Raw genomic sequence first — 13,651 nt, 5'->3', positions numbered from 1 at the left:
CTCAAACCCTGGAGGCAGTAAAAGGATCAGTGGTTTTCAAGGGTTGTGGAAAGGGAGGGATAAATAGGTCGAGCACAGAGGGTTTTTAGGGCAGTGAAAATACTCTGTATGATATGATGTACACATGTCTTACACCCTGGTGCAGACCCACAGAATGTACAACACCAAGAGTAAACAAAGGTTAGGCTTTGTGTGATAAAGAGGTATCAAAGTAGCCTCCTGACCTGTAACAAATGTGCCACTCCAGTGCAGGCGCAGGATGTTGACATCCTGGGGAGGCTATGCCTGTATGGAGACAGAGGGTATATGGGAAATTCCTATGCCTTTGGCTCAAGTTTGCTGTGAACCCAAAATTGCTCTTAAAAAAAAAAAAACCCACTCTGGGTGTTTAATGAGCTCAGTACACCCCTGGGCATCCCTCTTACAGCCCCCCATTCTTAGCTCACACACTCTCCTGCCTTCCTAGCAGTTACACTGACTTCACAGCTTTATCTGTTTCTTCCCTTGCCCCCTGCAACTTCTCCCTGATTCCTGGCTCCTCTCTAGCAGCATTTAAACATGCTCAAACATTTCCTATCCCTTGCCAGATTCCTTTATAGAGTTTTCTGTGTTTGCTGGTTCCACAGGTTCACCTGCTACTTTACCCTCAACCTGCTGCAGTGTGATGGCAGTACCCACCCCTAAGATGCCATGCTCGCCTGGTTTTTTTTGCCTCTTGGGTTGTTCTTTTTTCTGTTGCTTACATATCAAAGGTCCTCAGACTTAGATCCTGAGATCCTTTCATCTCCTGCTCCACAATGTTCTTGAGTGATTTTATTTATTCAGAGTGAGGACACTTCAATTCTGTCATATTTTGAGACTACCTGGAATTCTTATTCAAGAGGAATAAGAATATTATCTAGAGGACATCTAGACTCAATTAATACTCAAGAATATAGACTTGAGACTTGAATATATAGACTCAAGAATAAGAATCTTATCTAGAGGACACCTAGACTCAAAGAAGTAACCTAAAGTCATGTTGTATGACAGCATTATAATGAGGGTCATGTGTAATCTAAGTCGACCATGTGCTAGACACTGTGTTGGCCATACAATGATAATGAGATGGTATCCCTCCCCCTCCAACTTTTGCAACCTGCATAGTCCTTCCCTTCCGTCCTCCCTTCCACACCCGCATTCCATTGGGCCCTTGCCTGTCTAGTTCAGGTCTCAGTTTATTTTATTTTACTTTTTAAAATATTTTATTTATGTATTCATGAGAGACACAGAGAGAGAGAGGCAAAGACATAGGCAGAGAGAGAAGCAGGCTCCATGCAGGGAGCCCGATGTGGGACTTAATCCCGGGACTCCAGGATCACACCCTGGGCAGGCGCTTAGCCACCCAGGCATCCAAGGTCTCAGTTTAAAATGTCCCTTCAGGGCACTTGGGTGGCTCAATCTGTTAAGCGTCTGCCTTTGGCTCAGGTCATGATCTCAGGGTCCTGGGATCGAGCCCCGCATTGGGCTCCCTGGTCCATGGGGAGTCTGTTTCTCCCTGTCCCTCTGCCCTGCTTGTGTGTGTGTGTGTGTGTGCTCTCTCTTAAATAAATAAAATCTTTTAAATAAATAAATGTCCCTTCATCTGAGAAATCTTGCCTGACTACTCTTGAGACTGGCTGTGCCTCACAGCACCCCCTACCTATTCCCATGCATTTCTTACTAGGGCTTCTAATTGTTGACTTGTCTATTTTTCCCCATTGGCATCTACGTTGCTTACAGTTTAAGACCTTTCCTCTGCTTCAGCAGGAAGAGCAGAGTGAGCCATGCTACTAGGAGCCACACCAACTCTCCTATTTTGCGAGGGCAATGGACACCAAGCTCATTGAGGGCAGCAGAACTCTGTCTACAGGCACCATCATACCCATAATACTTAGTGCAATACCTGGTATATGGTAATTACTCAGAAATTGTTTGCTCTTTGAAGAATGAATGGAAAAAAAGAATGAATGAACCACTTGACTTTATGCTAAATGTTGGAACAGAACTTTGAGAAATGTCCTATTTCTTGGGCAGAGAAAAGATCACAGAGGAGGAGGGCTATTCTGTTGGGAGGTGGATTAATGGACTAGCCGACTTCTGGAGGTTCCTACGGATCCAGTGATTCTGGTTTTGGAAATAGGATTTATTCATCCTTGTTACTAACATTTTGAAGAATGTTACTTCGCAGAGATATTAATGAAAGTATAATTTGCTCAATAGGTGAGAAAATCAATATTGTATAATAGCTTGTTAGATGCAGAAGTCTTTCAAATTTAAGTTCGGCTTTTAATCACATTGGATAGTATTGCCACCTAGTGGGGAATATAAAAATTATTCCTGGAACTACATACCGAGACTACTGGGTAAATTATTGTGGATAAGGTACCTAAACTGAACCTAAACAGGCTATTTCAAGGAGAATTCTGTTGGCCAGGTATTTGCTGTAACTCAGGTGATCTGACTGACCTGCTGATCACAAGGTCAACTGAAATTTCTAATAAGGAAAGTTCAACATTTCTTTGAAACTTTGTCCTGAAAATACATTCCACTAAGAGTGTGCACAGAAAATAAAAAGAGAATACTATAGTCAATACTGTATCCAAAATGTACTTGAATTAATTCTTTTCTCTATTACCCACTGGATACACAGGATTGCTTTAGGGTTTGCTTTTGTTCACGCATTTTCATTTACTTTTTCCAACATTTTATTATAAAAATTTCAAACAAGCTGAAAAAATTTTACAGTGAACATCTACACACCCACTACCTAGAGTCTACCACTGCTTTACCACATCCATCTAAACATCCCCATATCTATTCATCTATTTTATGTTTTCGAAGCATTTCAAAATAAACTGCAGATATTGGCTCGTTTCCCTCTAAATACTTCAATATCCATTATCATTAACAAGTTTTTATTTATGTTTTCCATTTATATTTTATGTTTTCCATTTATCATCATTCAAAAGTAAAGAAGTAGATCCTCAAAAGTCTCACTCCTATCCTGTTCTCACTCCCATTAAATAACTACATTCCATTTTCATTCATTCCTGATTGAGCCTCTCTGTTTCTTTTTTATGAATATATAAGTACAGACATACATTCTCAATACTTTCTTCACTAAGGGTAGGATGCTACATATACTCTCTCATTCCACTCTTTTCCCTTAATGGCATATCCTGAGAATTCTCCATTTCAGAGATCTTCCTAATTCTTTGTTTATGGCTTCATAGTACTACATTGCATAGCTAAATTGTAATATATTCAACCCACCTTCTATGTACTATGCAATTTACATGCCTTTCCAATCGTTAGGCATCATAGATCATGTCATAATGAAAAGCCCTGCACACATGTTATCTTAAATTTATGGTGGCAAACCTTCAGAGTAAACCCCCAGAAGTGGAATTGCTAGGTTCAGAGTCAATGTGCATATGGACAGGGCAGCAATGAATTGGTACAAACAGCCAATTAATACAGGGCTTTTATATTCTGCACTCCCACTAGCCATGTATGAGAATACTTGCTCCCTCCCAGCCTTGCCTAGTGTTTCATTAGTATTCTGTTGCCTGTAGCAAATTATCACACTCTTATCAGCTTAAAACCAAACACATTTATTATCTCATAGTTACTATGTGTCAGCAGTCTGAGCACAGCTTAGTTGGGCCCTGTGTTCATGGTCTTACAAGGCTGTATATGATGTGTTAATAGGGCTGTGTTCTCATTTGGAGGCTCCAGTGAGGACAACTCTGACTCTGAGCCTCTTCAGGTTCTCAGCAGAATTTATCTCTTTGGGGCTATAGAACTCATGGTGGCTGGTTTCTTCAAGGCCAGTAGGGGATGGTCTCAGCCCTCAAGAAAGGTTGAAGCCTTCTGTAGAAGGGCACCCTACTAGTAAGTCAGGGCCACCAGGATAATATCCCTTTTGATTAATGTAAAGCCAACTGATTGGGACCTTAATTACATACAGAAAATCCACCTGCCTTTGCCATATACAATAACCTATTCAAGGGCATAACTCCAAAGATCAGATATCATGGGGGACTGTTTTAGAATTTTGCTTACTGAAAGTACCATAGTCAAGCTTTTGAATATTTGCCAATCTGGGGCACCTGGATGGCTCAGTGGTTGAGTGTCTGCCTTTGGCTCAAGTAATGATCCTAGGGTCCTGGGATTGAGTCCAACATCGGACTCCCCACAGGGAACCCGCTTCTCCCTCTATGTCTCTGCCTCTCATGAATAAATACTAATAAAAAAAAAAGAATATTTGCCAATCGGCTTGGTGAGAAAGTTTCTCAGTGCTTTCATTTGCAGATCTCTTTTTTATGAGTGAGGTTGAGTGTTGTTTCAAACATTTAAGAATCATTTGTATATCTTCTTCCCTGAACTCTCTCTTCCCATCTTTTGTCCTTTTTCCCAATGAGTTGGTGGTTTTATTCCCTTCAATGTTTTCAGAGCTCTTTATTAATTAGGGAAATGAGGACTTTATCTGCAAAATATATTGCATACATTTTCTCTCAGCTCATCATTTGTCTTTTGTCTCTGCTTATGGAAATCATCTGGTTTTTAAGAGGATGAAAAAAATTTCAATTTTTCTAATCAATGTGTAGGCTACTATGATATAGGCTAAGTAAAACATACCTAAAGGCCCACATATAGCACATGGGCACCATCCACACCATCCTGTCTTTTAATTCTGCACCAAAAGTATCCTCTAAAGACAGTTGACATATATACATATACTATATATACACACACACTACATAATTTTTAATATCACTTGAGTCATTAATTTTGGACCTCCATTAGTAATATGTTTCACTATATCACATCCCTTAGCTATGCTTCTACTACATCAAATGGTTTGTCAAAAAATAAATTGGGGGACACTCAGTGGTTGAGTGTCTGCCTTTGGCTCAAGTAATGATCCTAGGGTCCTGGGATTGAGTCCCACATAGGGCTCCCCACAGAGAGCCTTCTCCTCCCTCTGCCTATGTCTCTGCCTCTCTGTTTTTCATGAATAATAAAATCTTTAAAAATAAATAAAATACAATAAAAAATAAATTGGTGTAAAAATTGTGGTTGCCAAGGTTTTTTTTTTTTTAAGATTTTATTTATTTATTCATAGAGACAGAGAGAGAGAGAGAGAGAGAGAGGCAGAGACACAGGCAGAGGGAGAAGCAGGCATCATACAGAGAGCCTGATGTGGGACTGGATCCAGGGTCTCCAGGATCACGCCCTGGGCTGCAGGCTGCGCTAAACCACTGCGCCACCGGGGCTGCCCTGCCAAGGTTTTTATAGCCAAATATTTTCCAGTATTTCCACTTCCTCACTCCTTGTTTAATCCTTTTTAAGTTACTACTCTTAAAAAATTTATTATTGAATGTTTCAAACATATAGAAAAGTAGAGGGGATAGAATAATAAATTCTCAGGTATTCATTCATGTATGCTAACCTCAATGGTTATCAACACAAGGCCACTACTATTTTATTTATACCAATGGCTCTTAATTGTGGGTGATTTTCCCCACAGGAGTATTTGTCAGTATCTGTATTTTTTTTTAAGATTTCTTTTATTTTTAAGTAATCTTTACACCTAACATGGGGCTCGAACTCACAATCTTGAGGTCAAGAGTTGTATGTTATACTGACTGAGACTGCGAGGCCCCACTCAATGTCCGTATTTTTGTTCATCACAACTGAGGAGCAGTCCTAGAAGCTAGTGGATAGACACCAGGGATGCTGCAAAGGTCAGCCCCCCACAACAAAGAGTTATCTGGCCCAAAATGTCAATCATATCCATGTTAAGAAAATCTTATATTTTTACCCTTCCTTCTGAATTGATTTATGTCAAGTATCAGATATACCATAAATATATATATAGTATTTATAGTATCAGATATACCATAAATACCATATATATACCATAAATATATATATAGTATTTACATATACTATATATATATATAGTATTTATAGTATTATAAATACTATAAATAGTATTTATAGGTTAAAAACCATTAGAGTAAAAACCACAATACCATTATTTTTTTTTATTTGTTTTTATTGAAGTTCGATTTGCCAACATATAGTATAACACCCAGTGCTCATCCCATCAAGTGCCCTCCTCAGTGCCCGTCACCCAGTTACCCTAACCCCCCACCCGCCTCCCCTTCCACAACTCTTTGTTTGTTTCCTAGAGTTAGGAGTCTCTTGTGGTTTATCTCCCTAATTTTTCCAACCAGTTCCCTCCTTTCCTTTATAATCCCTTTCACTATTTCTTATATTCCCTGCATGAGTGAAACCATATGATGATTGTCCTTCTCCGACTGACTTACTTCACTCAGCATGATACCCTCCAGTTCCATCCACGTCGAAGCAAATGGTGGGTATTTGTCCTTTCTCATGGCTGAGTAATATTCCATGGTATATACAGACCACATCTTCTTTATCCATTCATCTGTCAAAGGACATCGTGGCTCCTTCCATAGTTTGGCTATTGTGGACACTGCTGCCATGAAGATTGAAGTGCAGGTGTCCCAGTGTTTCACTACATCTGCAGCTTTGGGGCAAATCCCCAGCAGTGCAATTGCTGGGTGGTGGAGCAGATCTATTTTTAACTCTATGAGGAACCTCCACACAGTTTTCCAGAGTGGCTGCACCAGTTCACATTCCCACCAAAAGTGCAAGAGGGTTCCTCTTTCTCTACATCCTCTCTAACATATGTTGTTTCCTGCCTTGTTAATTTTCACCATTCTCACTGGTAGGAGGTAGTATCTCAACCACAATACCATTATTATACCTAATGTCTTAACATCATAAAATACAGTATTCACATTTCCCTTATTACTTTTTTATAGTTGGTTAATTCAAACAAAATCCACAAGTTTTGCATTTGTTAATATCTTTTCTTATATTTTACAAATCCTTCCTGATAGCTTTTTAACTTGCCATTTAGTGGTTGGGAAAAAAAATCGATTATTTGTCTTGTAGAATTTCCTATACTTTGGATTTTGCTGATGGCATTCCCATGGTGTTTAACATATTTCTCTATTTCCAGTACTTCCTTAAACTGGCAATAGGTTTTCAATTCGGATTCAATTTTGGAGCAAGAATACCTTTTAGGTGGTACATTTCCCTTTAAAAAGATTTTCAGGAAAAAAGCTGGTGAATCTTTGTTTCTAAGTATAACCCGGTGATCTAGAAAATAAATTCTGAACTCTTGACATTCTCATATTAGAAAATTTAGGAGCAGAGAGAGTATGAAGAGTTCATACTCTCCACCATTTTCTCATATGGCAGCCTCACCTAGGATGATGAGCGTTCTAGGGGTCCCCCAAGCCTAGAGAGTCCCACGCAACGTCCCTACTGGCAGCCCAGTGCCTAAGTGAGATAACTGGAGTCTAAGATGAAGGGCTTCTAATTTCCTGACAGCCTCTCGTCAATTTGGATCTAGTCTCTTGGGCATAATAATAAACTCCACTCTGCGGGAGACTGAAAGGACAATCTGATTTAAAACGAACTATTCATCCTACTCCTTAGAGGGAAAAACTTGGTGATCTTCTAAAGGAGATCAGGTGTCTTTCTCTGCAAGCACACAGGTGCACAGGTATCAACGCACCCCAAGGTCACTGGAGTGGCAACCAGTTAGCACAACAGCTGTCCTGGCAGATAATACGTAGAAGGAGATTTTGCTGAGTAAACTACATTCCTAGTTTTCCTGTTAATACCCAATAAGTGCTGGTGAGGGAGGTGTGCAGACAGAGATCGTCAGTACCCAGCAGCTAAAGGTTCCCAGGGACCCCCACGTACCCTCCCCCACCCCAGGGGCAATATTGCAATAGAATGGGTCTGGTCTCCAGGACACACCTTCCAGAGAACAGAGTCCTCTGGCACCCTCGAGGGTGGATTTCAGATAAGCTCCAGAGGGATTTCCAGCAAGTTCCCTGGATGCAGCACCAAGGCACTTCCCTGCTCCTAGCATGCCCTCTCCAACAAAGTCCAGATCTCAACACAGATGGGTCTGCCCTGAACGCTGTGTTTCAGCTAGTGGAACAGGAGTGGCTCCTTCGACTGCACTCGTTCAAGTTCTCTGTGCTTCCCTGGGTGCCAAGGAAGAGCGCCTAAGGAATGTCCTCTTCCCTGGGATCCAGGCCTCACTGGGGGAAAACTGACATTAGCAGAAGTTGCTGTGCTGCTGGAACTTGGAAATCTTCCTTCAGGGACTGGACGATGAATTTGAAGCCAAGGGGCAATCAGTTGGTACCTGGCACATGTCCGGACACCAGCCCTACTGCTCACGGTTTCTTTGTGTAATAGACAGGTAGTATTTGCATTGTTCACTCAGCAGGTTTTTGTGCTGACTGAAGTGAAATAGCATATGTGAAATGTTTCATAAAAGATACAAATGTTAAGATAGTATTAAAGTTATATGGCTTTAAAAATGAAGTGAAATGAAATGAAATAAAATTATACAGCTTTAAGGATGCCTTTTCTTGGTTTCAGGTGCTCTGATACCATCTTTGCTGACTTTTCTCAGGCCCTGGGCCACTTGAGGGTCTCCCTAGCCAAGCTCTGCCTCCTGGTTTGTTATTTGCTGACATGCAGACACTCAGTGGCAGACAAGGCAGTCTCTAACCCTCCATGAGTGAGGGGATTCTCTGTATATTCTCCCCAGCATCCAGTTCTCTCCTAGGGACCTGCTTGTATTACCTCAGTCAGCTTCTTTATTATTTAGCTTTATTGTAATATAACTCATGTACAATAGAATTCACCTATTTTAAGTATACAGTTTATGAGTTTGGTTAATTATATACAGTCTCATAACCCCCACCACATTTTCTTAGCCCTCAAAAAGCACCCTTGGCCTCGACTACTTTTGAGAGCTTGACTTATGTCCTTGTGTTTTCCATTTTCAATACTCTGGCTCACTTTCTGGGCTGCTCACCTGGTTACCGCATTTCATTTTACTGAGAAACCTATCTGTTTTCATCCTACCACACAGACAGGAAGTAACTGATGGGTTTAGTGATCAATGACTGAAGAACCTTTTCCTGGCTCAATTAAAAGGTTCACTCTAGGGGTGCCTGGGTGGCTTAGTCAGTGAAGCATCTGCCTTTGGCTCAGGTCATGATCCCAGGGTCCTGGGAGCGGGGAGGAAGGGCAGAAGGTGAGGGAGAAGCAGACTCCTTGCAGGGAGCTTGATGTGGGGCTTGATCCCAGGACACCAGGATCACGCGGTGAGCCAAATGATGAGCTCAACCACTGAGCCACGCAGGCACCCCTAGAATGGACGTTTTAATACAGTTTATGGGCTAATCTTCCTATACCGGGAAGCCATATACCCAGAAGGTCTCCTCCCTTTCCTGAACTCAAGTCTGGCTACTTTCCTTTGAGCTAGTTCTAAGCTTTTCTTCTGGCTCAAGATTTTTTTTTTTTTTATGCTATTATTTTCATTCCTCTTTTTGAGCCTCTCACTTTTTCCTAATGTCTATGAATAAAATTTTGCATCTCCTGTATTATTTCTACATTTACCAAAAATTTTCTGACAGATTAGAGGAACACATATTGTGTTTCATCAACATATTAGCACAGAGGACAGAGCTTCCCGAGATTGGTGATGTGTGATGTCAAAAGCTGAAATTCTGGGTCTCATTCAAAACTCACTCAGAAATTATTCTTTTTCCGGTTGCCTGGCTGGCTCAGTCAGTAAGGCATATGACTCTTGATCTCAGGGTCATGAATTCATGCCCCACGTTGGGTGTAGAGATTGCTTAAAAAAAAAAAAGAAGAATAAACTTAAAAAAATGTATTCCTTTCATTAAGAACAATTTGAACAGATTTTCAAAGAAAAGGCTTTTTCCTCCTCTTGAGAGACTTTTTAAACTTTTATTTTTTTTTTAGGTAAGCTCTATGCCCAAGATGAGGATAGAACTCAGGACCCTGAAATCAAGAGTTACGTGAGAGCCCTTTTAGAATGCAGGAACTGCTTAGTTCTGCTTCAAATACAATAAAACTGAAATGACCATAAAAAGGAAAAGATCACACAAATGGTGGGGATTGCTAAGGTACTTGGCTCTGATCAGTACTGGAGTGTAGCTGACTACTCCCACTCTGAAGTGAGGAGCAAGCAGTTGAGTTAGGATAGAATAGGAAAGATGGAAAGCTTTCTGTTATGGGTTGAATTGTGTCTCCCACCACCATCAATTCATAGGTTGGAATCCTAACTCTCAGTACCTTACAATGTGATCTTTTTTTTTTTAAAGATTTTTTTTAATTTATTCATGAGAGACACAGAAAGAGAGGCAGAGACACAGGCAGATGGAGAAGCAGGCTCCATGTAGGGAGCCTGACATGGGACTTGACCCCGAGTCTCCAGGATCATGCCCTGGGCTGAAGGCAGCCATAAACCATTGAGCCACCTGGGCTGCCCCACAATGTGATCTTATTTGAAGACAGGGTCTTTATAGAGGCAATATAGTTAAAATGATAGAGTAGAACCCATCTTCCTCAGTTTGGGCTATTATGGCAAAAATACCGGAGACTGAGCGGCTTCAACAACAAACATTTATTTCTCACAGTTCTGGAAGCTGCACATTCTGTCTGGTGAGGGCCTGCTTTCTGGTGCTTCTTGGCCACCTTTTCAGTGTCCTTACATGATGGCAGGAGTGAGGGAGTTCTCTGGGGTCTCTTTCATAAGGGCACTAACTCCATTTATCGTTACTGCCCAAGGGCCCTCTCCTCCAAATAGTCTCACATCAGGGATTAGGTTTCAAAGGTTTGGAGGGATACAAACATGCAGTCTGTAGTAGACCCTATCCCATATGACTTATGTCCTTAAAAAATGGGGAAATTTGGACACAGAGATACATGTAGAAAGGAGGATGATGGGAAGAAGAATAGGGAGAAGGTGGCCATTTTTAAGGCAGGGAGACAAGTTTGCAACAGGTCCTCCTCCCTTTATAGCCTTCACAAGGAACCAGCATTTGCCACTAGAAAACAGAGCTGCAATCCTTCATCTAAACACGCTTAAGAATTTTTGGTTCCTTTGAAACTGGTAAGACGTAAGGCATATAAGGCATAGTTTGCTCTCTCCTTCATATATGATGTTCCTACTAACCCATCAGCTGAGAATGGGCTGTATTGTGTTTCTAGGCCTTCCTATCTGAAGGGAATCCAAGTACATCCTCAGTCAAGGTTCAGGCAAGGCTTTCTTTCCCATTGTGAGGGCTAATTTTAAGTCAACTTGACTGAGTCTTGCAGTGCCCAGATATTTGGTCAAACATTACTATAGGTGTTTCTGTTGGGTAACGGTGCCTTTGAATGAGATTAACGTTTAAGTAAATAAACTGAGTAAAACTTTCATAATGTGAATAGGCCTCACACACTCAAATGGAAGCCTGACCCAACCGCCCCCCCAACCACCACCCCAACCCCATCCCCCCAGGCACCTCCAGTAAGAAATTCTTGCCTGATGGCCTTTGAACTGGGACATTGCAGGAACTGCAATGGAGGGATGCAATGGAGTCCCAGGGAACTGGGACTCTGCAGATTTTGGATTTGCCAGCTGACATAATCACGTGTGCAAATTCCTTATATTTCTATCTATCCTATTGGTTTTGTTTCTCTTGAACAAATATACTTAATATGCTTGTCCTCCCAGCAATTCATTCTCATCATATAAACTGACTCAACAAGTTAACTTTTGTAAAATTAACTGTGAATTTTGTGAAAATTTTCTCCACGTCCAAATCCTCTCAGAAATGGCCTGGGTTTAAGAAATAAAATATAAAGAACTATTAAGGGAAAGAGATTAAGAAGAAAATTTCTACCTAGAGTACACTTGTTTTGAAAAAGGAACATTGATGGCCCATTGTGAAATTTCAGCAGTTTCTTTATACAAATGACAACTACCAGACCCAGATATGTCTTTTGTGAATAGTGAACTTCTCAGGATCAATACTCATTATTCTGAAAAGTGAAAATCAAATCACCCTTTTAAAATACAAATAAGCTGGCTCACAGGAAAAGCATGCAACTCTTGATTTTGGGTTCTGAGTTTGAGCCCCATATTGGGTGTAGAGATTACTTAAAAAAAATAATAAGGACAGCTGGGTGGTTCAGTGGTTGAGTATCAGCCTTTGGCTCAGGGCCTGATCCTAGGGTCCTGGGATCAAGTCCCACATTGGGTTCCCTGCAGGGAGCCTGCTTCTCTCTCTGCCTATGTCTCTGCCTCTCTCATGAACAAATAAATAAAATCTTAATAAATAAATAAATAAATAAATAAATAAATAAATAAATAAATAAATTTTGTGGGGTGCCTGACTGGCTCATTTGGAAGAGCATGTAGCTTGAGCATGACCCCAGTTGGGATCATGAATTTGAGCCCCATGTTGGGCACAGAGATCACTTAAGTAAAATAAATGAAGGAAAGTAAGAAAGAAATGGAACTTTTAAATAAGTAAATAAATAAAAATACAAAATGAGAAGAAAAATTATATATAATGGCTTAACTACAAGGTTTATGTTCTTCATGAACTATGTTCACAATGTGTTTTATTTTTCATTTTATTGGTACTTTATAATCACCGGTTTACTGCCTTTTATCTTAGAACTGATTTATCATCATTAAAATTAGTCTGTATCTCATATTATCAATTATTAAAATGTTCCCTTAAAAAATAAAGACCCTAGGTCTCCTGGCTGGCTCAGTCAGTAGAGTGTGTGGGACTCTTGATCACCAGGTTGTGAGTTCAAGCCCCGTGCTTGGTGTAAAGCCTATATAGAAAAATTAAAAAATAATAAATAATAAAATAAAAACCCTAATTCTGATACATTGTTTGAATCCAGATTTCTTTTCTGTCCTCAATTTTCAACTTTGTGCACTTCTCAATCTAAAATGTAAATTCAACTATTTGAGTATATTTCAGAGTAGAGGAATTGGATCACTCTATAAATGATCCTATATGATCTTTTTGAAAAGAATGTAATAAATTGTTATGTGTTCCCCTAGAGCAGTTTTCAGAAAAATAGTATCATGCAATAGGCAATTTCTGAGCTCTGGTTGAAAACCTTGGGACTTTAGCCTTAATAAATGATAAATTTTAAAAAGGTACATGTCATTTAAGCTGGTCCTACAGCCTTTCATTAGCATTTTAATTTGATATTCTTTATACCATGTTAAACAACATGGTTTTGTTTTTCTAATACAGTATATTATAGTGCTGCTTTCCCTCCTTCTCTTTTCGCAAACTGATTATGTTGTTAGGCCAGACTGGAAACAAACAGCTCTATAATGCACAGCAATGGAGTCTGTGCTCAGCTAGAAGTGGCGAACAGATTACAGAAAAATATCCATGATTTCCTTTAAACACGTGTAGCGTAACACTGAGGTGAACTGAAGGATTATAGGTGAGCCAATATCACTGCATAATCCTAATCCAATCAATACCTATGATTTCCTTACTGCAGATAAAACGGGATATTTGGATGTTCAGAGACAAATTCTGATTAAATGACAACCACTTACTTGTTACTTTTTTCCAGATCCCTTCAAAATCGATTTCCCTATAAATTTGTTTTTCAAAACCAGTATCAAAGTGTAGTCTTTTGGGGGCTCGAGGACCTTCTG

Source organism: Vulpes lagopus, chromosome 10, assembly GCF_018345385.1.
Source record: "Vulpes lagopus strain Blue_001 chromosome 10, ASM1834538v1, whole genome shotgun sequence".
Lineage (NCBI taxonomy): Eukaryota > Metazoa > Chordata > Mammalia > Carnivora > Canidae > Vulpes > Vulpes lagopus.
This window is presented reverse-complemented; position numbering follows the sequence as displayed.